The sequence below is a fragment of the Prinia subflava genome (assembly GCF_021018805.1).
Source record: "Prinia subflava isolate CZ2003 ecotype Zambia chromosome W unlocalized genomic scaffold, Cam_Psub_1.2 scaffold_50_NEW, whole genome shotgun sequence".
NCBI lineage: Eukaryota > Metazoa > Chordata > Aves > Passeriformes > Cisticolidae > Prinia > Prinia subflava.
In genome coordinates, this window is record NW_026960617.1 from 1 (window position 1) to 24,795 (window position 24,795).

Here is a 24,795-nt window from a genome sequence, read left to right on the forward strand (position 1 = left end):
TCGTGTCCTGGCTGAGCAAGAGGTTGATGGACCCCCTGGTCTGGTTTGAAGATTCACCATGACCTATGAGGAGCCTGAATGGAATGGGAACTGGCCAGCTGAACCGACTGAGATAGACAAAGGGAAACTCTCAAGGTTTTTCCCTGAGGGTAAAGAGCTGACTCTGCACTGCAGTGGCAGACCCGTCACCGCTCTGCCTTCTGATGGTTGACCAGAGAGAGCTTCTAGATGTTCCTATGAGAACAAGGACTTGGCATCTGCTGTTTGCAGTGGAATGATGAACTGGGACAGCACCTGCTCCTTCGGATGGCTGCAGTAGCATAGAAAACTTCGATCAGACTCTGCAATCCTGCTGATGACTTTAATAAAGAGCTGATCACTTTAATAAAGAGCTGAATATTAATAAAGGCATATGCCCTGTTCTTTTCATGGTGGTGCAACATGGCTTGCCGTAAACAAGATCAGCTGACAGCGTGGTTCTTTGCTTACAGTGATCAAGGGATGGGTAAAGTTAATGAGTTTCCTGCTCTTCTACTGCACCCTCAAGAATTGGACATTTTAGTATCTACATGGTCGTTTGTGTGTTTCTTTTTCAATTATACTAGTGGGCCCTATGTTAACAAAACTGGAACTGATGTTTCAGATACAGATATTTATGCCAATGCCTCTGCTTGGTGTAACCACACCTTACCAAGACAAGTTACTCCAGGAAAAGATGGGGGTGAACTAACAGACAATATATTTCTGATTTGTGGGAATAGAGCTTGGAAAGGAATACCAGGAAAAGCGATAGGAGGTCCTTGTACTTCTGGACAGCTAACCATGCTTCACCCCTCGTGAGTAAACTTAACATCTTTGCATAAGCTGGGATGGGTAAAATGCAGTGCACATACATATGCCCCAGTTTGTGATGATAATGTACAGTCATGGGACACCAGGGTGCAAGTACTAGCCTCAATTATTCCATCTACTGGCACGACACACGCATTAACTACTTTAAATAAGCTTAGCTGTTGGTTTGCAAAACTAATGCTACTAGCTCTGCTTTAACAGGCTTACTAACAGATGTTGATAGTGTGAGGCATGCAATATTGTAAAATAGAGCTGCAACTGATTTTTTTACTTTTAGCACATGGACATGGCTGTGATGATTTTGAAGGCCTATGCTGCATGAATTTGTCTGATCATTCTCGGTCTATATGCTACATGCTAGCATACAGGCCCTTTAACACAGTGTGACTAAATTACGGGTTGTTAGCAATGGAGATTGGCTTGAGCAGATACTTGGGAGATGGGGGCTTAGTGGCTGGCTTAAGAATTTGATTAAGACAAGAATTTATATCTTAGCTGTTATATTACTCATGATGGTTTGTTTGCCATGTGTTTTGCAGTGTGTTCAAAGACTGATAGATAAGTCTACGAAAAGAATTTTAATAGTTGAACAGAAAGGAGATGTTGGGAGGCAGATGGGCAGTAGAGCAGAAAGTACTGCAGAGTTAACCGATGTGGACATCTTGACCCTGGTGGGCCAGAAGCCCAGGGAACATCCAAAATAAATGTAAGGGAGGAAGCGAAAGGGAAACTGCTTTGTTTAAAGGAAGTAATGCAAGACTGTAGGTGCAAGACTGTGGTTAAGTTATGCATCTAAGAAACATAAATAATGTGGCTACTGCTTGGCAGTGAAAAAATTTATCTAGAGTTGTTGGAGTATATAAACTGAGCTGTGGAAACAATAAACTGACTTGTTGCTTGCACCAGAAGGAGTCCTGTCTCTCAATCGCTGTCACATCATGACCATGCATGCTCGGATTTCCATGGAGACTGTGCATGCTCAGGTCTCCATGGAAACTGTATGCATCCAGGTTTCCATAGAAACTCCACTTGCCTGCACAGATGTGGGTCCGGCACAGGGAATGACAATCTCTAGCACCGATGGAACATCAGAAGCTCCTGGCAGGGATGGGGCGGCCTGTCACCGCTGCACAGCTGGTGCTGGAGCTGGGAGAGCACCTCCTGACCAGCACCTGGCTGATATAATAGCCAGTACCAGCAGAACAGCTCTGATTAAAAGTGAGTCGGATAGATCAGATACAGATGGTTGCCCAGAAGAATATACTGAAGACAAATCTAGTATAGCCACTGTAGCCAGTAGGAAAAGGGGAAAAACAGCACAGAACACTATAGAAGCACCCAGTCCGGTAGCTAAACATACTAGATCTAAAAAGGAAGAACCAGAAAAGGAAGACCCACCCATACAAGCCCCTTTGATGCAGGCTGTGGGTAATAAAGGGTTAATTTACATTAAAACACCCTTTCCTCTTGTGGAATTGCTGCAGTGGAAAGCCTCTGTTGGTCAGTGTAGAGAAAATCCAGAAAAGGTGGCTAATTTTGTAGACAAGGCTGTTAAGAAAATGTCCTGGGGTGACAGGACATTTTCATGCTTTGTATCCCAAATCGTGTTTTTTTTCCTGTTCCTATGTTCCCAGTCTGTTTTGTCTATAGCTGAGCCCCTCCCCCGGCTGCTTGCTTTTGGCTTGCTTGCTGCTAGCTTTAGGCTGCTTTGCTGGCTTTGCTCTCTTGCTTTCTACTTTTTGCTTGCTTTTTGCCATTTTTCTGCTTTTGTGTTTCCCCTTCTTTCCTCCCTCCCTTCCCTGAAGACATCGGACCTGCTTCGGGCCCTGATTCGGGAACATCAAGGGAAAACCCCCCGGAGTCTGCACCTGAGAGAAGCTTTGGCACCCTCCCCAGCAGAGACTGCTCACCCTCTCTTGGACTGGTGAAAACATTTGTTGTCATCTCGGACTGTTTTTCTTGTGTTGGGGAGTATTTTTTCATTGTTTCTCAATAAACAAGTTTTTTTCCACTTTTCCTCTGAGGAAATTCCTCCCGAACCCAGTGGTGGGGGAGGGAGTTGTGGGGATTTTCCCCTAAATTTGTCCTAAACTAGGACAGAAAAAAACCCCACACTGGAGCAATCTAGATGCAATGATAGACATATTATTTGATGAAACAGAAAAAGAGATGGTTAGGAGGACTGTTATAACTGATATAGAGGCTCAAATTGCAGCCGTAACTCTTCAAGGGGGAGTTAGTGATATTTTCCCTTTAACTGACTCAGGGTGGAACCCTAATGTGACAGAACAAATGGCAAGGTTAAAATGTTATCAGAACTGGGTGGCATTTGGTCTAAAACATGCCATTCCTAAAGCAGTGAATTGGTCCAAATTATACTAAATAAGGTAAGACAGGAATGAAACTCCTAGACTTCTTGAATAGGCTTAGAGAGGCTGCACAAAAATACACAAATATGGACTTCACAGCACCTGAAGAGAAGGGCCACCTAGCTAATTTGTTTATAGTCCTGTTCTGGGGTGACTTTTTGATGCTTGTATCCCCAGTTGTCTGTTCTGTTTATGCTGTATGTTAAGTTCTGTACCTTTAAAACTAAGTAACCCCTGATAAGTAACAGTTGTGTTAATTAACCAATACAGCCTTGCCCCTGATGAGTAACAGCTATATCCAATAAGGATGAGTGAGATAAAAGAGGGGGTCAGCTGGTTAGGGGAGGATCATCATGGAGGAGCAATCGTGAGGAGCATCTTTGAGGAGCATGAAGCAGGATCCTGGAGAGAATCACTGCTGTGAGACTAGTTCTGAGAATGAAGAGGGAGAAAGAAGACGTGCGGAGTTTGCTTTTGAAAACAGCATTCACTCCTCTGCATTCCTGTTCCTGGACTGTGCTCATCTGAGGTACGGACAAGCAGCGGCACTGAGACCTGCTTTGCTCTTAGTTTTAGCTAGCTGAGGCAGAAAAGCTCTCTGGACTGTTTTTTTTCCTCTTTTTCTCGGGACTGTTTAAACCTGCTCTGGACTGAAAAATCCCAGGGGAGCACCGGGAGCTCATACCTGCAGCACACTGGGGCATGGACTTCCGGAGGTACTGATAAGAGACTGAGCGAGCTGAGCTACCCACATCGAGGACTTTCTGAATTTACCATCCTACTTCAGAGCAACAAAAGGTTTTATTGTTTCATATTATTATTTCTTTATGCTTGTGGGCACTTTGTTAAATAAATAGTTTTTTCCACTTTTCTCAGAGGAAGTTCTTTTCTCGGACCGGTTGGGGGGAGGAGCCATTTGGGTTTGTTTCCCAGAAGGACCCCATTCAGGGGTTCTCTCACAAATTTGCCCTAAACCAGGACAAGGCAAATCTGCAAGTGATAAGGAAAAAGCTGCAAAAGATGGATGAGAGGCATGACATAGGTAAATTGTTGGACATGGCTTGGAAAGTATATCACAATAGGGATTCAATACATGGGGATAGATGTCAACAGGGCAGGAGGGGTGATCACGAAAAGTCATCTAATGGATTGGAAAAGAGTACTTCTCTAGATAAAGATCAGTGTTCTGGAAGAACGAGTGTCCAATGCTGGTGAAAAGGACACTCCCCTGACAGGGACCGAATGGCCAATCCCTGGCTGACCCTTTGGTTGTAGCTAAGCTGGGGAAAGATGATGCTGAAGTTCTGGTGGATACGGGGGCAACATATTCTGTGTTAAATACTTTAAAAGGAAAACTGAGTCAAGATACTGTAAATGTGATCGGTGACACAAGGGTAAGTGAAACAAGGCCTTTCTTCCAACCTTTAAATTTTAAGTTTGAAAAACTGGGTGATTTTCAGTACTTCTATATGCCAAACGTCCCCAAACCATTGTTGGGTAGAGATTTATTGGAGAAATTAGAAGCAGAAATCAAATTCTGCAGAGGAAGGGGAATGAAAGTTATAATTCCTGAAACTAAATTTGTTGAAGTGACTAACCTTTTTATAGAGAATTATGGTGAAATTCCCAAAGAAGTTGAAGATGCTGTCATTCCAGTATTGTGAGCCATTGATTTTCCTGGGAGATCCAAAAGAGCTGAGCCTGTGAGTATTACATTTAAATTAGGGGCCACACCAGTAAGACAGAAACAATACCCTTTGAAATGAGAAGGTCATAGGGGATTGGCACCTCTATATGAGCAGTTCCTTAAATTTGGGTTATTAGTGGAATATGAATCTAGATAGATCACATCCATCCTACTGGTGAAGAAAGCTGATGGTCATAGTTATCCATTAGTGCGAGATTTAAAGGGAATTAACAAAATAACAGAGGATATACACCCAGTTGTAGCTAGCCCCTACACTCTATTGACCACGCTGACAGATAGATTCGGGTGGTTCACTGTTTTAGCCCTCAACGATGTCTTTTTCTGCATTCCTTTGCATGAGAGTAATCAAGAACTTTTTGCTTTTGAGAGGGAGAATCCTGAAACAGGGAGAAAAAGGCAACTTATCTAGACAGTCCTACCCCAGGGATTCAAAAACAGCCCAACAATATTTGGAAACAAGTTAGCAAAGGAATTGGAGGACTGGAGAAGACAAGAACTAGGAGGAGTTATTCTTCAATATGTTGATGATATCTTAATTGCAGCTAAAACACGAGATGACTGCATCCAGCTCACTGTCAGTTTGATGAACTTTTTGGGACTAAGTGGGTATAGAGTCTTGAAAGAGAAGGTACAGGTTGCCAGGGAAATGGTAGTTTATTTGGGGCTAGAAGTCTTCCATGAACATCGACAACTCAGCAGAGAACAAAAAGAAGCCATCTGTCATCTCCCAGAACCCCACATTGTGAGAGAGATGCAAGTCTTCCTGGGAATAGTATGTTGGTGTCGTTTATGGATATCAAATTATGGACTACTGGTAAAACCTCTTGTAGTGGTTTGAGTGTTTGTTGAAATCATCTACTCTTTTTCTTCTACTGTAAGATAGAATTAAGAGAAAAGCAAAGCAGGCTCAAACTTAAAGGGTATAAAGATAGATTTATTAACACACGTCTTGGGTTGAAAAATGTAACCAAAAATGTGTATTCTATTTTCATCTGTTGAAACTAGTTGGGAGATATTGTTTTGCTATCTTCTTCCACCCCTTTTCCTCTGAGGGACATCACCTGTGAATGGGCCATTTAAGGCCTCTCACATGACTGACAACATCATTTCATTGTGAGATGCTCCACCAAGTGGGAGGAGCCAAAGCCTTTCCACCAGCATAAAACCTGCAATCCCAAACACTAGAGCAGCCGCTTTTGTACTGAATTCTCAGAGGAAGACTGGACCCATGTTGCCAGCACTGGACCCTTTGTTCTACAGGATCAGCTCTACTCCACAGAACAGCATCTGTTACTCCAGGAAGACTTATTTGGACTTCCAACACCCTGACAACAGGGTGTTAGGTCGTATCTCTGACTCTGTCAGGGTTTTCTAGGACTTTTGTTTGTTTGCTTGTTTGTTTTTTTGTACTACTGTATTTGTATTTTTCTTTTTTTTAATATTTCTAGTAAACAACTGTTATTCCTATTCCCATATTTTTGCCTGAAAGCTCCTAATTGCAAAATTGTAATAATTTGGAGGGAGGGGGTTTTTTTTACATTCTCTGTTCCAAGGGAAACTTCAGTTTCCCCTGACAGATACCTCTTTCCAAATCAAGACAACACACTAAAAGAAGAGAATGAGAATAAAAATGAAACCTTCAAAACATTTCTCCCTCCCCACAAACTGTTCACTTTCTCACTAACAAAAAGAGAGACAAAACCTGTGACTTTCAGTCAGTTTACTACCCATAAAATAGTCTTTCATCAGTTCATTTGGAGACAAAAGTCTCTTTTAGTCTGCCATGGATTTTCCCCACTGACAACATAGAACAGTTTTCTCATGGATTTTAATTCTCAAAAAAACAGCCCACCAGGCATCTGCTTTTGTGAAGTCCCTCCCATTGGCAGCTTTCCCAAGCTGCATATGGGTCATGGACACCACTTGGGTGCCGTTTTAAAGACAGACAGTTCAAACACAAAGGATTTTCTTCATCTCATGGAACAGAGATCTCTCTTCTTTCCTGGGACATTTCTGGTTTCTTTTTTCCTCTGCCAATGTCAGGATGAATAACATGGGAAATACCAAGTTTGAGTTTGGACTTGGAACGTTTATTATCTCTTATCTATTTACAGTATTTACAGACTCACAAGCCGTGACCCCAATCTAGCAAGCTAGAAAACAAAGGCAAAATGGAGTGCTTCTAACTCCTTCCAAGGTTATTTAAATGTCAAATACCCAATAACAAGATGACGCCTATATTATTTATGGTTTTGACCCAATAATGACCACTCAAGGCCTGCAATGCAGGCCTTTTTCACCCAATTACAGAAAACCTACTAAACCCATGAAGAAGAAAGAAGAAGGTGAAGAAGGACTCAGACAACACCAAAATCCTCCATCTTGACTCACACACATTGCTATAAACTAAAATCCAAGTTTCCAGAATTTCAACACTTCCCTGGGACAGCAGGCTTCTTATCTCATCTCTCTCTCTCTGTTCAAACTTCTCATGGGATCATAGCTTCTTATAAGATCAATATTCACTTAGTCCATCATAAATACCTTTGCTTCAATCCAGCTCCCCAATCCGTATTTTCCATGATTTAAAGGGATATTCTAATATATTACAGTTAATTACCATGGCTCATAAAAGACTTTTCAGCCTAAAAACTAAGGCATCTTCTCCATCTCCTCTCAATTAGGATTTTTACTCTCTCTTTGCTGACTTTAGTCCCATGCTGTGTTTCTCCACGTTTCACCCTGTCTTTCCTCTCACTCGGAGAAGGGTTAGTGCTTTTTAAGTTTCACCTGTACAAAGAAAGAGTTAACATCTCCCAGGTCTGCAGAGGGCATGATGATTCTTCCCTGGGAAGTGGCTGAAGATGGTAGGGTCAGGCCACACTGAAGCTGGGCCAGGATCTTGGAGTTCTGGCTGCTGCAGAGCCACTTGCCCAGCTGCAGAGCAGGCTTTGGTCTCAGTTGCATGATCTCTTTCAAGGCTGGGCTTTTCCTCCCCCCCCCTTTCTCTGCCTGGCAGCCACTGGAGGGGGGCGAGGCTCGGTTTGGTCCCAGTGGCTTAGCAGCAGGATGTTTTAACAGCTGCTTGAAACCTGATCCAGGCCACGACGGGGCATATTCTCCTCCTCTGCCCCTGCCTGGGAGTCACTGGGCCCCGCAGACACCTCCCTCAGCCCAGGCTGGCTGCAGGGCAACCCCTAAGGTCAGCTGGATGTTAATAGCCCTGACTTCCCCTTCCCTGCTGGCAGCTGCTGGGCCCAGGGACCTGGCTTGGCCCTGCTGGGGCTGCAGCAGTGGCAGAGCCTGGCCAGGTCACACCAGGCCCGGGGGAAGGAGGGGGGGGGGCAGGGCAGAGTGGGGCCAGCCCACCACTGTTACCTCTCTCAAATCCTGGAAGAAAGAGAGATTCTTTCCAGGATTCTTCTGATTTTTAACTTGTGTAGTCCAGAGGGATATCCCTATATTGAACTGGTTAATCTGGTTGACAATTTCAAAGCCAGTCACTAATTGGTTTTTGCTATCCATGGTAAACCAGCACACCTCTGTATGGAGCCCATAAAGCAGCCAAAAAGGGAAATATCATGTGGACAGAAAGCACTAGAGCTGCATTTAAACAGCTGAAACATTCCTTGACGTAAGCCCCAGCTCTGGGGCTGCCGGACTTAACGAAGCCTTTTGAATTCTTTACATATGAGAGACTGACTTTTGCTCTGGGGGTACTGGCACAGCATATTGGAGACCAGTGAAGGGCTGTGGCCTACTTTTCAAAACAGCTAGACAATGTTAGCCAAGGGTGGCCTAGGTGTTTGAAAGCTGTAGTGGCTACTATCATCCTGATACGGGAGGCCTGGAAATTCACCCTTGGACAGCACACTGTAGTGTATGTGCTCCATGCAGTAATAACTGTACTGGAACAAAAGGGGAGGCACTGGCTATCCCCTAGCAGAATGCTTAAATATAATCTGTGTTGTTGGAACATTATGTACCCTAAAAACATCTGTTGTAAACCCTGCAATGTTTTTGTCATCCTCTAAATGACAACTAGCCTGAGCATGACTGTTTACAGATAATAGAAGAGACCTATTCCAGCAGACCAGACCTGAAGGGCGTGCCTCTAGAGAATCTGGATTGGGAACTGTATACAGATGGAAGCAGCTTCATGAGAAATAGTAAGCAAATAACAGGCTACGAAAGTGACAACCATGGATAAGGTGACTGAAGCAAAGGCCTTGCCATCAGATGTATCATCACAGAAAGCTGAATTCATTGCACTGATGAGAGCTCTAGAACTCAGCAAGGGAAAGAAGGTGAATATATTGACTGACTCCAAATATGCCTTTAATGTTCTCCATGCCCATGGGGCCATCTAGAAGGAGAGAGGGCTGCTAACTGCTCAAGGTAATGAAATCAAACATGCTGAACAGTTCTTCACACTCCTGCAGAGTATTTGGAAGCCTGCAGAGGTAGCTGTTAAGCATTGGAGAGGTCATTGAAAAGGGAAAACAACTCCTGAACTGTGTCTCGGTTTCGAGACAAATTTCAGGAGAAAACGTCCTGGAATCAGCATTTCCTCTAAGGAGAAAGGGCTTCAGCAATTCCCTTTTCATCTGGCAATGAGAGAAATGGATACCGGGGGTGAAAGTGAAAAATCCCCGTTTATTAACAAAAAAAAAAAAAAAGGATACCTGCAAGGCACAGAATAAGAAAGGAAAAAAAAATGAATAAATTCTAGATACTGAAATTGTGGAACCTTACCCTCCCCACCTGAAACCCAATGACAGCCTTCTCTCGGCTGCAAGCACTTTCCCTTTTGGTGTAGTTACTGTTGCAGTCGTTAGGGGCTCTGGTGGCTTCCCAGCTGAGCAGGGCGAATGCAATGATTCTTCTGCGGCTGCAGGGGGCGCTGTGGCTGTGGACAAAGGCGGACTTAGCCGGTGAGACGGGATGGAGAAGGGGCTTCCTTTACCAACCCCTCAGGGGCAGGCGATCCCGGTGTCCCCTCTGGATAACAAAAGAAGCTGTAGCAGGAACCTCAGGAGAAGTAACCTGGAACAGCAGGACCTCCCGGCAGGCAGAGGGTGAAAAGCTACAGTGTAGCACAAACCCGCAGCAATGGCAGAGGTACAGCGGGGGTTGGGCAGCAGCAGCCCGGCTCCCGAACACAGTAGGGAAAAGGCTCTTCAGGATTTCTCACCAGCGCTGCCTGGTCCCTAGGTCCGGGTGGGGATGATAAACCATCCCCAAGACACTGGGAAATCGCTTTGCTGATGAAACAGCAAAAGATGTCGCAGGAAAAGGCATTCTTGCAGTGGTACCACAAAAAGAAATAGATCTGTCAGTTTACCCCAAAATAAGATCAGAGACCACTAGCTAATTGAGTTTCTTAAGGCTGAAATTAAAGAAAGCAGGTGAGCTGTCACTCCAGTGGGCCAAGTTGTAGTTCCACTCCTGCTCCTTTGAGAAACAGCACAACGAGAGCATGGAAGTCCCCATTGGGGAACAGAAAATCTTTTGAAACATCTGAGGAAGGTTGTAATAGGGAGAGGAATGACTGATATTGTACAATCTATAACAAGCAAGTGTGAAATCTGTTGTAGAAACAACCCCGACAAGAGCAAAAGGGGTTTGTTAGGGATAACAAAAGCAGGGGATCTCCCTAGAGATTATTGGCAAATAGGTTTTGCTGAGTTACCATGCAAAGAAGGATACAGATATGTAGTGGTATTGGTTGACACCTTCAGTTAATGGCCTGAAGCTTACCCTTGTCACACTAACACAGAAAGGAGATGGTGAAAGTTTTACTCAATCATATAATTCCAAGGTTCAGGGTTCTTTTGTGAATGCCATCAGATAGGGCACCATACTTTGTTGCAACAGTGGTCGGGGAAGTTAGCCGAATTCTTCCATTCTTTGCTGATACATTTTACCCCTTTCAAGGTGATTTAAGGTTTCCAAGTACATAAACTACCTTTCAATAAAATGTTTTGTATATTTAATCTGCCTCAGTAAGTGCAGCTTTAGAGAAAGAATGGGAAAAAAAAGGAACTTAGCATTTTATATCTATTGCAACCAGTAACAAAGATTCTATTTATATAGACAATTTAAATTCAGGTCAAGTTTTTAAATATGTTGAGAGCCTAGAAATAATGGTAAAATCTACTGCTCAAATTGATTATAAAGTTGATTTATTTATTGCTGGTAAAGTATATTGCCAAATAACTAGACTAGATACTTTTTTCCCTAAAGCTGTTCTTGTCAGATGACTATGTCTTTTGGCTAGTGATACACATATAAAACCACTACATAGTAGCATCTGCTTTAGTTCTTGTTTATGTAAAAATAATACAGATTTTCTTTCTATTGTAAACTTCTAGAAGGTCCTGAGGTTCTCCTGGGTAGCTTTCCAGCTACTATTTCCCAAGTCTGTAGTGTTGCAGGGAGTTATGTGACCCAAATGCAGGACCTGGTACTTGGCCTTGTTGAACTGCATATGACTTGCCCTGGCCCATCAATCCAGCCTGTCCAAATCCCTCTGCAGAACCCTCCTGTCCTCCAGCAGATCAACACCCCCACCCAACTTGGTGATGTCTGCAAACTTTCTGAGGGTGCACTTAATCCCCTCATCCAGATTATAAATATATAGGGATTTTTTCTTCAATAGACCTACACTTTTTAAATGTACACAATGTAGATAGTTAATTATCAGTGCAATGCAAAGGACCAATACTTCCAGAAACAGAAGATTTAAGGAAAACTATATTCCCTCCTGCAAAATACTGGCAGAAACTATAGAGGGTTTCCACAAAGGGGTCAACTGTTTTAACTTTCTTCTCTTCCTCATTAATTTTATATAAGCAAAGTAAATATGGAAAATGTATTCTGTCTCTGAGAGTTTTATAATAGATTGGCTGATATGCTATTAACATATGCATCTGCAAATTTACCTGCATCTTTCCAAAAGGAAAAAAATGCAAATCCCTGGAAAAAGCATGAAAAGGCATAAGCAGAGAAGTTCTTGGAGTCATATTCCATTTACCACAAAAACTATAATGTAATGTAAAAGTCTTTCAAACAATCTTACATGGGGTTTGTGCATTCTGTTTGGAGCCTAAAACAGGCACTGTCTTAGGTAAAAAGAAAAAAATTCTTTTTAATGCCTATCATACACAAGGCTGGATCAATTGAAAAGCTTCAAGAGAGACATCCATTCCAGCCAAATCCCCCAAATTAACATCATAGTAGTATCCACCAGTTTTTAACCTGTCACCAAAATATAAAATACTACTAAAGTAAAAAAAAAAATCAGTTAGTTTTTTCCTAAAATACATCAGCTATACTTTGTTTTTGAATTTTCACTACCTTGTGCAGTGCCTGAGTATCTTGGAAGGGGAAATGTAAATTACATAAGCTGAATAAACTACTGAAGACTGCAGAGAAAAGCTAGTTTACAGTGTTTGCTCTTTAAACTTCTCATTGCAGAATTTGGATATGCGTCATTTATACAAAGAAAACTGTATTCTAGACTTTTCTTAAAAATCTAAATAATATTTCTAGCAAGATACTGAAAGGGCATTTAATATCCATCTGTTTAAATTTTGTGCTAGTTTATTCCTATGTGCATATATAAGCTGTTTGGTTAAATTTGTCTTCCAAAAAAAAAAAAAAAGAAAAAAAAAGATAAAATTAGAAAGTTTATTAAAAAACAACATTTTTTAAAAGTCTCAAATCTAAAAAAAGATACTATTTTAACTAAAAAAGCTACCAAAAAAACCTACCAAAACCATCTGTTTAATATAGAAAATTAGCTACTTAAAGCTACTCAGAATTTTGAGGAAATAATGCTTAAGGCTCATTGCTCTCATTTGCTATCCTCAAAACAGAGGTTTATTAAAATGGGGTTTTTAGTCAAAATCCTATTTTAAACCTCTATTTGAAGAAATTTATTATACTTGTGTTCAAATCAGTGTAGACAGACTAAGGGGATCCCAATGCCCTGAGCTGGAGGACCATGACTGCAAGAAAGATAAACACCCAGTTCACTTGAATTTGTGCAGGTTCTTCTGCTTCAGCTGGACTCCTAAAAATCTATGGGGCTTGATGGGATTCATCCAAGAATCCTCAAAGAGCTGCTGATGTCATCACAAAATGTCTCTCAAAGATTTTTGAGCGGTCTTGGTATTGGGAAGAAAGGGTTAAAACCAGAAGATTTGGTGAGAAGGGAATAGTGCTCAAAGTGACCTTGCAGCTAGGAATGCTAAGAATGTCTGTGGGAAAACTCCATTCATTATGCCTAGTGTTGTTCATCCTCTGCCTATTTTGAGAAGTAGAATTCCTATGGAGAGATAACACACTCTCACAGACATGCTTGAGCCTCCTGCTGGGAGAGAGATCATAAAAGCATAGCCTTGTGATAAAATGCACGTGCGTGAAGCCCTTTGATATATTGGGGCTGACATTAGGACCCCCTGTCTGCTAGGATGAACTGAGACTAATGGAGCCTGCGCCCCCATGTGTCTCTGCCGCCCAGTGCCTATTGGTGACTGACTGAGAGATGGGAAGACTGATTCGGTGATTAGAATTTGATTTTACTCAGGTTTCCTAAAAGCTTATATACTATTTCAGACAGGTTAATTTCTACTACAATAATCAGGTTAAAAATCACACAGAAAACTCATGCATTTTACAATAATTCTTTGCTTGCAGAAGTTGATTGAATCTTCTCTCTTCCCATAAGCAGGTGTAATCCCATCTTCTGTAATCTTCAAAGTTCTGTTTGTTCCTGCCATGGCATCTTGGTTATCAAACTAGCTATGCTAATCAAGTCTGTTTGACTCTCTGTCTTGTGTATTCCCACAAGTGCCCAGCATTTTTAGCATGGTAATGAAATCTACTCTTTACATTTCAGCTGTAGTTTGGTTGTTGTCCTGGGTTACTTGTATGTGTTGATTCACATGCTTGGGAATCCAGAGAGGTCCCACCTGTCTGGAAGCTAGTGGACATTGTCCCAATTTTCAAGAAGGAGGACCCTGGAAACACAGGTCTGTCAGTCTCACTTCAGTGCCTGGTAGAGTTATGGAGGAGATTATTCTGGGAGGTATTGAAAAACACCTGAAAGACAATGCAGTCATCAGTCATAGCCAACACAGCTTCATGAGGGGAAAGTCCTGCTTATCAAACCTGATTTCCTTTTATGTCAATGTAACCCACCTGTTAACCTACCTGGTTGATCAAGGGCAGCCAGTTGATATAATATTTTTGGATTTCAGTAAAAGTTTTGGTACTGTCTCTCCCAGGATCCTTCTGGACAAACTGTCCAGCCCCCAGCTGGATAAACACATCATGTGATGAGTGAGCAACTGGCTCATGGGTCAGGCACAAAGGGTTATAGTGAATGGAGTGACACCAGGCTGGCGACTGGTCAATACTGAGGTTCCTCAGGGCTCCGTCTTAGAACCAGTTCTCTTCAGCATCTTCATAAATGACTGGGACACAGAACTCAAAGGGATACAAAGTAAGTTTGCTGACAATGTGAGACAGAGAGAGAAAAAGGAAGAGAGAAGGGATGGGAAACGAAAGAGAATGAGAGAGACAGATTAAGCAGAAGATATCACCATGTGGATTCCTGCGGCATCCTGCTGGTCCTTCTTCACCCTTGTCTTCTTGCTGGTGGGGGTCCCAGAGTCATTCTTTTGGAGGTACCATCTCTATAAAGTCTGAATATCCAAGGGGTGGTCACAGATGTTCTCACAATTTGGGCTAGCATGGGTGTAAGCAGTGGTTTACTTTCCTACAGTCTGCACAGTGGAATTTTGTCCAGTGTGCTAATTCCAAACTATCACCTCTGTTCAGGCCTGGAATTAGTACCTTCTTTTTTGCCATCTGCGCTCATCTAAAGTTCCTGTTGTGGTGGGTTATCTTATGGGGACTTGTTTCGTTGTCAGTGTTTTGAGACATCTCACTGCATTCTTTTAAGTCCTCACAGGAGCAGCTGAGCTCACTTGGTTTGCTCAGTCTTGAGAGGAGGAGTCTGAGGGGAGACCTCATTCCAGTCTTCAACATCTTCATGGGGGAAAGCAGAAGGGGCAGGTACCGATTTCTTTACTCTTGTGACCAGTGACAGGACTTGAGAAAATGGCATGAAGCTTAGTGGGAAGAGGTTTAGGTTGGATATCAAGAAAAGGTTTTTCACCCAGAGGGTGGTTAAGCACTGCAACAGGTTGCCCAGGGAAATGGTCACATCACCAAGCCTGCCTGAGCTCAAGGAGCGTTTGGCACAGGGTGGAATTGTTGGCATGTCCTGTGCATGACCAGGAGTTGGACTCGATAATACTGATGTGTCCCTTCCAATTCAGCATATTCTATGTTTCTATGAAATCACCATAGGCAAAAATGATTGTAAAAGAAAGCATCTCACTGACTAAAAATACTTTTATTTACTTTCAAAATTTCTTCTCTTTTCACATTTGTGAAAATATTGTCTACTCCTATGATTTCAAGTATTAATTCAAGATTAGCTAGAAAATGTGATATGACTAATAAAACTTTCATGAGAAGATAAAACTCTCATGGAGTTCATACTTAGATTTTAATCCCTAGATACAATTTAACTTCTGTTAGGCACTTCATGTTAGGCAGACCACAGCACAGGATGTTTTTTAACCATTGGAAAAAACCTGGTTCATCCCACATACTTAGGACAGATAGAAGGTAAGAGAATAAATTTTACAACTCCTGGAAAGCATCCAGAAGCTGCAAGAAGTGGCAGTGATGCACTGCAAAGTGCGGCAGACTGGGCTCTCCTCTGTAAATATTGTAAACAGGCTAGCAGATAAAACTGCAAAGGAGGCTTCAGAAAATGGTATTTTTGCTTTAGTACCACAAATAAGGTAGTTCTTCCTGTTGGAGATTGAAATATAATTTATGGCTTAAACATCTTCATGAAGGACTTTTTCCAATTATAGCAAAACTGTATAAAAGCTGCAGAGAAAACCACCAAAACCCTGAGGGGACGTTGATGGAGATAAGATAAATTAACTCAGGTCTGGGGAGAAGAATACATTCAGAGGAATCAGGCTTAGCATCTTCAGGGTGGAGACCACAGCTCCGGGACTACAAGCTGCTAGACATGCACAGACTCTCACACCAAAGGGTGGGTCTCAGGGTTGCTGTTCCCCAAGGTAATAAGGCTTTCAAGTTTCTCTTGCCCAAAAGGTCTCACGCCGGAGCCAGAGAAGACAAGCTGAGTCCGCTAGTGCATGTTTCCAAGGTTGTTTATTCTTCATTATCTCAGTTCTTTCTCGGCTCTGCAAGGCATCCCCAGCAGAGCAAGACATGCGGCGGACTGGGGCAGATCACAGGGTCCCGGACCCTTTGTACCATTTCTCTGGTCCAACCACCATCCACAACGTACTTTTTATTTACAAAATCTTACCAATACTACCTATGTTAACATGTAATTTCTACTCTAAACCAATCCTTGTGATACAACTCAGCAGAAAATGGGGGAAAAGAACAAGAACATGGAGGACAGGACCACTCCCCAATTCCTCCATCTTGCCTCTTCAAGCCCATATACTAAAAAACCTAGATTCTACATTTACACTCTGTGATAAACCAGCTACTACTTATTTTGAATTCTTTCGGCTTGTGATTCTTCATACAATGTGGACATTCACTCCCATGGCCAGGGATCAGAAGCAGTGTCCTCCTGGGCTCTGTGTGAGGCTGGCTGACCCCCTTGTACAGATCCCAGACCCCCCTGTCTGGTCTCCAAACCCTCCAGGGCAACCAGAGGGATGTCCTGGATTCTGACAGGTGGGCAGAGAGGTTTTGGGTGTGTAGTGAAAAAGCCTCTCGTTGGAAGCAGTGAATGCCCATCCTCTGCTGTGCGGACCATCCCAGTTGCAAGGACCCCTTCACCCATAGAAAAGTCACATCCACATGAAGGACAGCAGAGGGGGTGTCATGGCCCATCAAAGACCCTCCCCAAAGGGGTCCCCAGACCCGGCACCAGAGCACTGCAACAGATCCACAGTGTTGCAAGGGACAGTGTCAAACTTGCCCTCCCCAGGGGAGGCACCTGGGTGTTCCCATCTGGCCCAAACATATATTAATCCGTTGGATTCTATACTTTTTTGGTGGTGAGGTGGTGGGGGACCCTCACCACCAAGAAGACCAGATGGAGGGAACCATGAGATGTCATTGGGACCCTCAGAAGGGTGATATGTTTCTACCTAACCTCTGTCACTCTCTCTCTGTCCCCTCCCTCCCCCGCACACACCTCTTTTTCTATTTCTTTCTTTTCTTTCTTTTCTTTCTTTCTCTTTGCCTCTTTTACTATTAAATAAAATATATCACCTTTTTTGGCACCAACATCTAACCTTGTTTGGTTTTAATCATGTTTTCTGCATATATTTCAAACCTTTCAGGGTTCGATCCATTTTATTCACAGAGCCTTAGTTTCCTTTGGTCTTCTGTGTTAAAACAGTTCGTAACACTCCCTGGCTCCAAACCCCAGTACAGTTCTGCAGATAAACAGTTTATTGAATTGTTAAAAGCCACTTAAGTAGCAGGAGTGTGGAGGGCAACCCCTAGTGGGCAAATAGTTCCACCTGTATAATGAAAGAAATTATTGAAAGAGAACATAAAATAACATTGGGGAATCGAGAGTTTGGACAAAGATATGCAGAAAACTGATTAGTGTGGGAATGACAGGAATTGCCAAATCAATAGTGAGCAAATGTTTAGTCTGCCAGAAGAACAATCCTAACAATGCCAAAAAACGTTTCTTGAGGACTTTACAACAAGGTTATACACCTAGTGACTATTGGCAAATTGATTTTTCTGAATTACTATGAAAAATGGGTTATAGATATCCTTTAGTACTGGTTGACATCTTTTCTGGGTGGCCAGAAACAGGCCTCTGTCATGCCAACAAAGCCAGAGAAGTCACAAAGATGTTGCTCAAAGAAATTATACCTAGATTTGGAATACCTTTGGGAATGTCCTCAGATGAAGGCTTCCATTTTATAGCTGAAATTATAAAGCAAGTCAGGTCCTGGGTTTAACCTGGGATCTACATACTCTGTGGATATCACAGTCCAGTGGGAAAGTACAAAGAATGAATCAATCCTTAAAGAGGCAAATGAGCAAAATATGTCATGACACTTCTTTAACTTGGGTTCAAGCATTACAATTAGCATTATTAAGAATTCACATACAAAAAAGATCCAAAGATGACCTGAGTCTATAAGAATTGTTGTATGGAAGGCTGTTTCAGGCCCCTGTAATTCCAGGTACTTTGCATATACAAGGAAATGTGGACATAAACAAGTATTTGATCTCTTTAGGCCAAGTTCTATAGGCATTACAAAAATACATTGTAACCTCTAGACTGCTGAGACTGGATGGTTTGATGCACTCTATCCAACCAGGAGATTGGTTACTTGTTAAAACATGGGACTTGGAGCCTTTGGCCCAACAGTGGAAAGAACCCTTCCAGGTATTACTAACCACTTACACTGCAGTTAAGACTGGCGAAAAGGGACCGTGGATTCATTATCCCTTGTTGAAGACTTCCACTCTTGAATGGGCTTGTACTCAACAAGGGCCTACAAAATTTAAAATAGCTAAGTGCCAGTTGACTGCACACACAGCATTTTTATTTCATTTATTGATCTAGATTGCATTTATGCTCAGTGTTTGTTATATTTGTTGTTTGCATATTATCAAGCAGTTTGGGGTATGGGTGTTACAGATTTAGTAAACAAAATGATAAGGATGCAAGCCCTAATTCTTGGACGCCTTTGCTGCCTATTAGAAATGTATAAGAAGAAATGGACAATGGAATATAGTTATTTAACAGGTCAGTAGAAATAGTCTTTGGAACAATTCTCAAAACAACTGAGAATTCAGTTAAAGGAAGTGATCTCTTTAAAAATAGGAATTGAGACCACACAATGGACAAGAGGATATGATTTTATTTTTTGTTGTCAAGTGGGATGAATTAAATATTGGGAATTGCCAACCATGATGCTGAACCCTGGATTTGACATTAATTTATGCAGGAATTAAAAAGGGAATTCAATTTTATGCCTAACACCAAGCTTTCATGGATTCTTGTTTATGATTGGGATAGAGCTACTTTTATAGGGCTACCTTTAAAATGTAATGGGAGAAATGCAAATTCTAAAATCTAACAAAGACAAGATTATGTAAATCTAACTAAAACAAGAGAAGAGGAATTCTCTAGAGGTAGAATGGAATGGAAATAAGCATTTCCAAATGATACAGAACTCAAGGTGTTAAACTGGACAAATTGCTGGGTATGTTCACATTTTCCAAATGATATAAAGTTGAGAGTAGAATTGTTTAGAGTCCCCATACCAAAACCAAACTGGAACACACTATTTCAACAACCAAAGTTTACTGATTGGAGGGATACCGACCTTACCGTCTAGAAGGTAAAAATGCCTAATGCTACCCATGCAAAATGTGTAACAGCTGAGAAAATAGTCTCAAAAGGACTGTCTTGAAGTATTAGTAAGAAATTACCCATTTTGTACTAGGAAAACTCAAGTACAAGGTTTTGATAAGATCCCTGTTCTGGTTTGATTCGAACCGGGCAGAAACACCAATTCATGTAGTAGTTTCACGTTCGCCAATTTTAACTTTTCCCGGTCAACACACCAAATTTGTGATGGTTTTTGCGCTTACTCTTTTTTCTTTCTGTGAGATAGACCTTTGGGAGGAAAGAGGCAAAACAGGCCCAACTTAAAGGTTACAAAGATAGATTTATTAACACACACTAAAGGAAAAGGGAAAAAAATGAAACTTTCAAAACCTTTCCCCTCTCCCCACAAACTGTTCACCTTCCCACAAGCAACATAGAGAAACAACTTGTGATTTTTCAGTCAGTTTCACCATTTGGAAAATAGTGTTTCATTACTTCCTTAGGAGAGGAGTCTGTAGAGTCATGGATCCCACTGATTTTGGAAGTTTTCTTGTAGGTTTTAACTGTCACAGAAACATCCACCCAGGGAAAATCTGCTTCTGTGACCATTCTGACCTGCCGAGGCCGTTTCTACAGGTTATAGGTCTTAAAGGTCTAAGAACATTTTAAGGTCGTAAACAGAATTGTTTATTATATGAAAGCATGTATCTGAAGGTGCGAGAGTCCTAAATGAGCGGTCTTACAATGTCACAATCGGTTATAAACATAAGTCTTAGCAAGCAAATTCTAGTAAAGCATAGAATTTAACATCAAAGCCTTTAGGTAAAACAGCCTTCAATCTCCTGACCCCAAGCAGGGTTTCAAGCCATGGGGTTGCAATAACAGAAAGGGATCACAAAATCACAAATATCAGACAGGGGTCCCAGCCGTGGGGATCACAGCGACAGAAAAGGTCCCTAGAATCTGAACCCACTCAGAGTCCCCGGCCGCAGGGTCATGAAGGCAGTGAGGGATCCCGAACCAGACAGAGTTCCCAGCCGTGGAGACGCAATGGCAATGGGGGTCCCTAACCCAGCAGAATTCCTGGCCACAGGGATGCGATGGCAGTGGGAGGTCCCGAGCCCGACAGAATTCCCAGCTGCAGGGATGCGAGGGTAATGGGGGGTCCTGGGGTCCCAGAGGCAAGAAGGGGTCCCGGGGTCCCGAAACCTCGCAGAGTCCCTGGCAGCCCCGAACAGAGTTCCCAGCCGTGGGGACGCAGTGATAGGAAGGGGGTCCCGAACCCGGCAGAGTTCCTGGATGCGGGATCGCAGTGACAGGAAGGGGGTCCCGGGGTCGCAGAGGCGAGAAGGGGTCCCGGGGTCCCGAACCTGCACAGAGTCACTGGCAGCCCCGAACAGAGTTCCGGGGCAAACGCCGCAGGGGGAAAGGGAAGGGACGGGACCCCAGGGCCCTGATCCGAGCAACAAAGACTACAATAGATGGTACCTTTAGAATCCCGTTCGGCTCCCTGGCAGGGCTCATTCCTCAGGCTGCAGAAGGTGGAGGTTGGATCGATAGATCGGGTTGATCGATACCTTCACTTTCAGCCCAGAGGCTTTTTATCCATAAGTTACAAATGCATATTCCTATCTTTATCTACACACTACCCAATCTAGGTGCAATTTTCTAAGTTGGTAAAACTATGAAAAACTACGAAAAGCAGCATCAAAAACCTAGGCATATAGCATATCTATCAGTGCAAAAACTCTGTCTTACTAGCATAAAAGTTCTATTTTATTGTGTGTAAAAATTCTATCTTGTTATGTGAAAAACTCTATCTTAACATATGTAAAAAACTTTGTCTTATTTGCGCAAAATTCATACCAAAAATTATAAACAGTACTCTGTTGCAGCTGTGAGGCCTGGTAGGCCTCTCTGGCGGTCAGTCACCTAAGGGCAGAAATGCCTATTCATGGTGACTAGGCCAAAGAACTCTATTTTTGTTGTGTCTAAACTCTATCACTAGGCCTGAAGCTCTGTACTTCTACACTAACAACTAGGCACTTAGGGCATGTGAAGCATAAAACTGAGACTTAGATTTCTACTTTATGCATATATGGATTTATATATTCTAATTTTTCTAAAGGTTTTAGTTCAATCCCTTCATATTTCACTCTCTGCGGAGGATCCATGGAAACATGGACTCCAACACTGACCCTTCCTCCCATTAGCAGTTTCCCAAGCTGCCCATAGGTCATGTGAACTTAGGCATATTGGGGTGTCACCTTTTAAAGATTCACAACTCCAGAGGCAAAGGATTCTTTTTCTCAGAGAACAGAGCTATCTCTTCACTTCTCCACTGGCACAAAGGCTTCTCATCTCTCTCTGTTCAAGCATCTCATGGGACTACAAGAATCACAGATTCTAATGCAATATTACTCAGTCTATCACAACACCTTTGCTCAAAGGATCTGCAAATAAACTATCATCTCCCCAAATGCATATCTTTTTCATGGTTTGAAGGGATAAATTACATATAGAGTTCAGTTCCATGGCTCTAATTGAAGTCCAGCCAGCAGGCAACTCCCCCATCCTTCCTCCAATTAGTCTTTCACTCTCTCTCTCCATCTGACTTCATGCTGGGTCTTCTCTATGTTCACTCTTCCCATCTCTCCTCTCTCTCAAGGAAGAGTCGTTTCGAAAGCTTCATGTTACTAAGAAAGAGTTAAATCTGCCCAGACTTGCGATGGTCATGTGATCTGCTGGGCAGCCTCTCTGGCCGCCTTCCTCAGAGCAGTTGAGCTTCTCTCCCCTTCTCCTCTCTGCCTGGGAGTCACTGGAGGAGAGGGAAAGAGGGGGCTCTGCCCACCCCTCGATGGCAATCGGGGGGGGAGGGGGCTCAGCCCAGCTGGGCCCAGAGGTGTTATCAGGGGCCCAGCTCCCCTCGGCTGGCTCCAGGCCTCTGGCCGCCTCCCCCACCTAACAGGGAGAGCGGCAGGGCCCAGCCAGCCTGGGCCGTTCTGTCAGAACGGCCTGGCTGATGTCACCTGTTCAAATGGCCGAGAGGAAAGGGCCAACTTGCCCTCCCTAAGAATTTAAATGGGTATTCCTCAAAATCGCATCCAGCTTCTTCAATGGTCTAACAATATGTCAGTATTCAAAAATGAACTCTGATAGGTCTCAGGGTTATTGTTTCCCTGAGATTCTCCCTGGGGTTGCTGGCCCCAAGGTAATAAGGGTCTCCCAAGGTTGCTGTTCCCTAGGAGTTTCCCCTGGGTTGCTGTTCCCAGGGGTAATAAGGTTTTCAGTCTTCTCTTTGCCCTAAGTGTTACACACCAGAGGTAGAGATGACAAGTTGAGTCCGCCGGTGCACATTTCCAAGGCCGTTTATTCTTCATTATCTCAGTCCTTTTTCAGCTCTGCCAAACACTTCCCTGGCAGGGTACCTTATCTTAGTTCTTTCTCAGCTCTGCAAGGTGTCTCCGCAGAGCAGGACACGCGGCGGACTGGGCAGATCAGAGAGCCCCGTACCTTATGTACGGTCCCCTTGACCCAACCACTGTCTGAGACGTATTTTTTATTTACAAAATTTTACCAATACCTATTACCTATACTAACATGTCAGTTCTACTCTAAACCAATCTCTAAAACCCAACTCAGCACAAGATGGGGGACGAGAACAAGAACAAGGAAGACAGGGGCCACTCCCCAATTCCTCCATCTTGTCTCTTCAGCCCCATATGCTAAGAATCCTAATTTCTATATTTATATTCTATAATAAACCATCCACTACTTATTTCAAATTCTTAGGATTTTCTGTCGGTGTGCTCACAGAGAGCCAACGGGCTCTGTCGCCGCTGGCCCAGACACAGCGACAGGGTGGTAGGGGGGGTCAGTCTGCGAGCAACGCAAGCAGTACTGACTCCTGTGGGTTCTTTGCCTGGTAGAGGCTTATGCGAGCGATGGAGATTTGACAGGCAGTGGAAAGAAAGGAGGAAACAATTTCAGACAAACAGAGGGTTTATTGCAAACACCTCCTCAGCCCCGAAACTGTTCGGGGGGAGAGGGGTGCGGGGGGTTTTTGTCTGAAGGATTCGGAGGGGGGACAAAGGGGGTGGCCAGCCACTGCCAGCCAACCGGGGCAGGTTGCCAGGGGATACAGGTGTAATAGAACATCACTTGGACTAATCAGGGGAAAAATAGGAGGGATTTACAAAGGCGGGAGAAATGACAGGCAGCTAACCGTGTGTCGCATGACAGGTGCCGGAGTCATGTGAGTTAAACAAAGGAACAATCGAGGGGTGGGGTACAGGGAACCCAACAAGTACAAAAGTATAGAAAGCCTAACCGATTAAATTAACACACTGCCACATCTCCCCGTTTTCTTTTTACTAAAAGAACAGAAGTGAGGGGGGTCCGGCAGACGCTCAGAGTCCAGGTAACATTTGGCGAATCGAGGTTGTTGAGCTGGCCACTAATCGTCTGCGAGGCTTTCACCGTCACTTTCTTCTTCAAGCTCCTTTTCAAGCTCCTTCAACTCGTCTTCAGGAGCCGTGGCCTTGGCGACCCGAGCAGCAGCCGGAGAGGGGGTAGATGTGGAACTTAAAACTAACTTAATTAACGATCTCCTGATTAGTCCGAAAGCAAGACAAACAATTAAAATAATAAACAAAATCAACAGAAATGTTTTTAAAATGGACCCGGCCCATCTAGATAAACCCCAACCTTTAAAAATGTTGCTCATCCAATCACCTGTCTCTCTTTTGATGTCACTGATCATATTTTGCATCTGTGTAATGATTTTTCGAGTGCTCTCAGCCCGAGTCGACAGATTAAAACAACATAGACCCTCAAACTCCTCATACGCGTGATCGTGGAGAAGTATGATGTAGTCTATGGCTGCCAGATTTTGGAGGGAAGCTTGCCTCATTATTTCCTCGTCCTCCAGGAGGTTGAATAGGGTTTTGGAGGTTAAATTTGCTTGTTTCGCCACCCAACATTTTAAATGTCCCAATTCCCCCACGGCCTTAGCAAAGGAGACCCATGGGGCAAAATTTGTGATTGCGACCTCTTTAATTTTGTTCCAATGAATAATTTCCAAATTGCAATCCGGGTCTAATTTTCTAAGGTCTCTTTTGGAAATTGCCAATCCATGTGCACCACTTTGTTTCTTTTGCTTTTCTTTCCAATCCGTAATTTGCATCTTGTTGGGTGTGAACAGCCCTACCTTTCCTAGGGTGCACGGACCTCCAGAAAGACGAGAGGGGATACCTGCCCAAGCCCGATCTCTGCAGATCAGAAAGACTCCCTCGGGTAACCTTTTGGGGTGGTTGTGAATTTGAGGGGAAAGAACTCCCTTGGCCAACTTCTTGCCCCACGAGTGGGCTCTGTCTAGCACTTTAGATTGAAAAGCGTGCTTGGTGCGGTTGTCT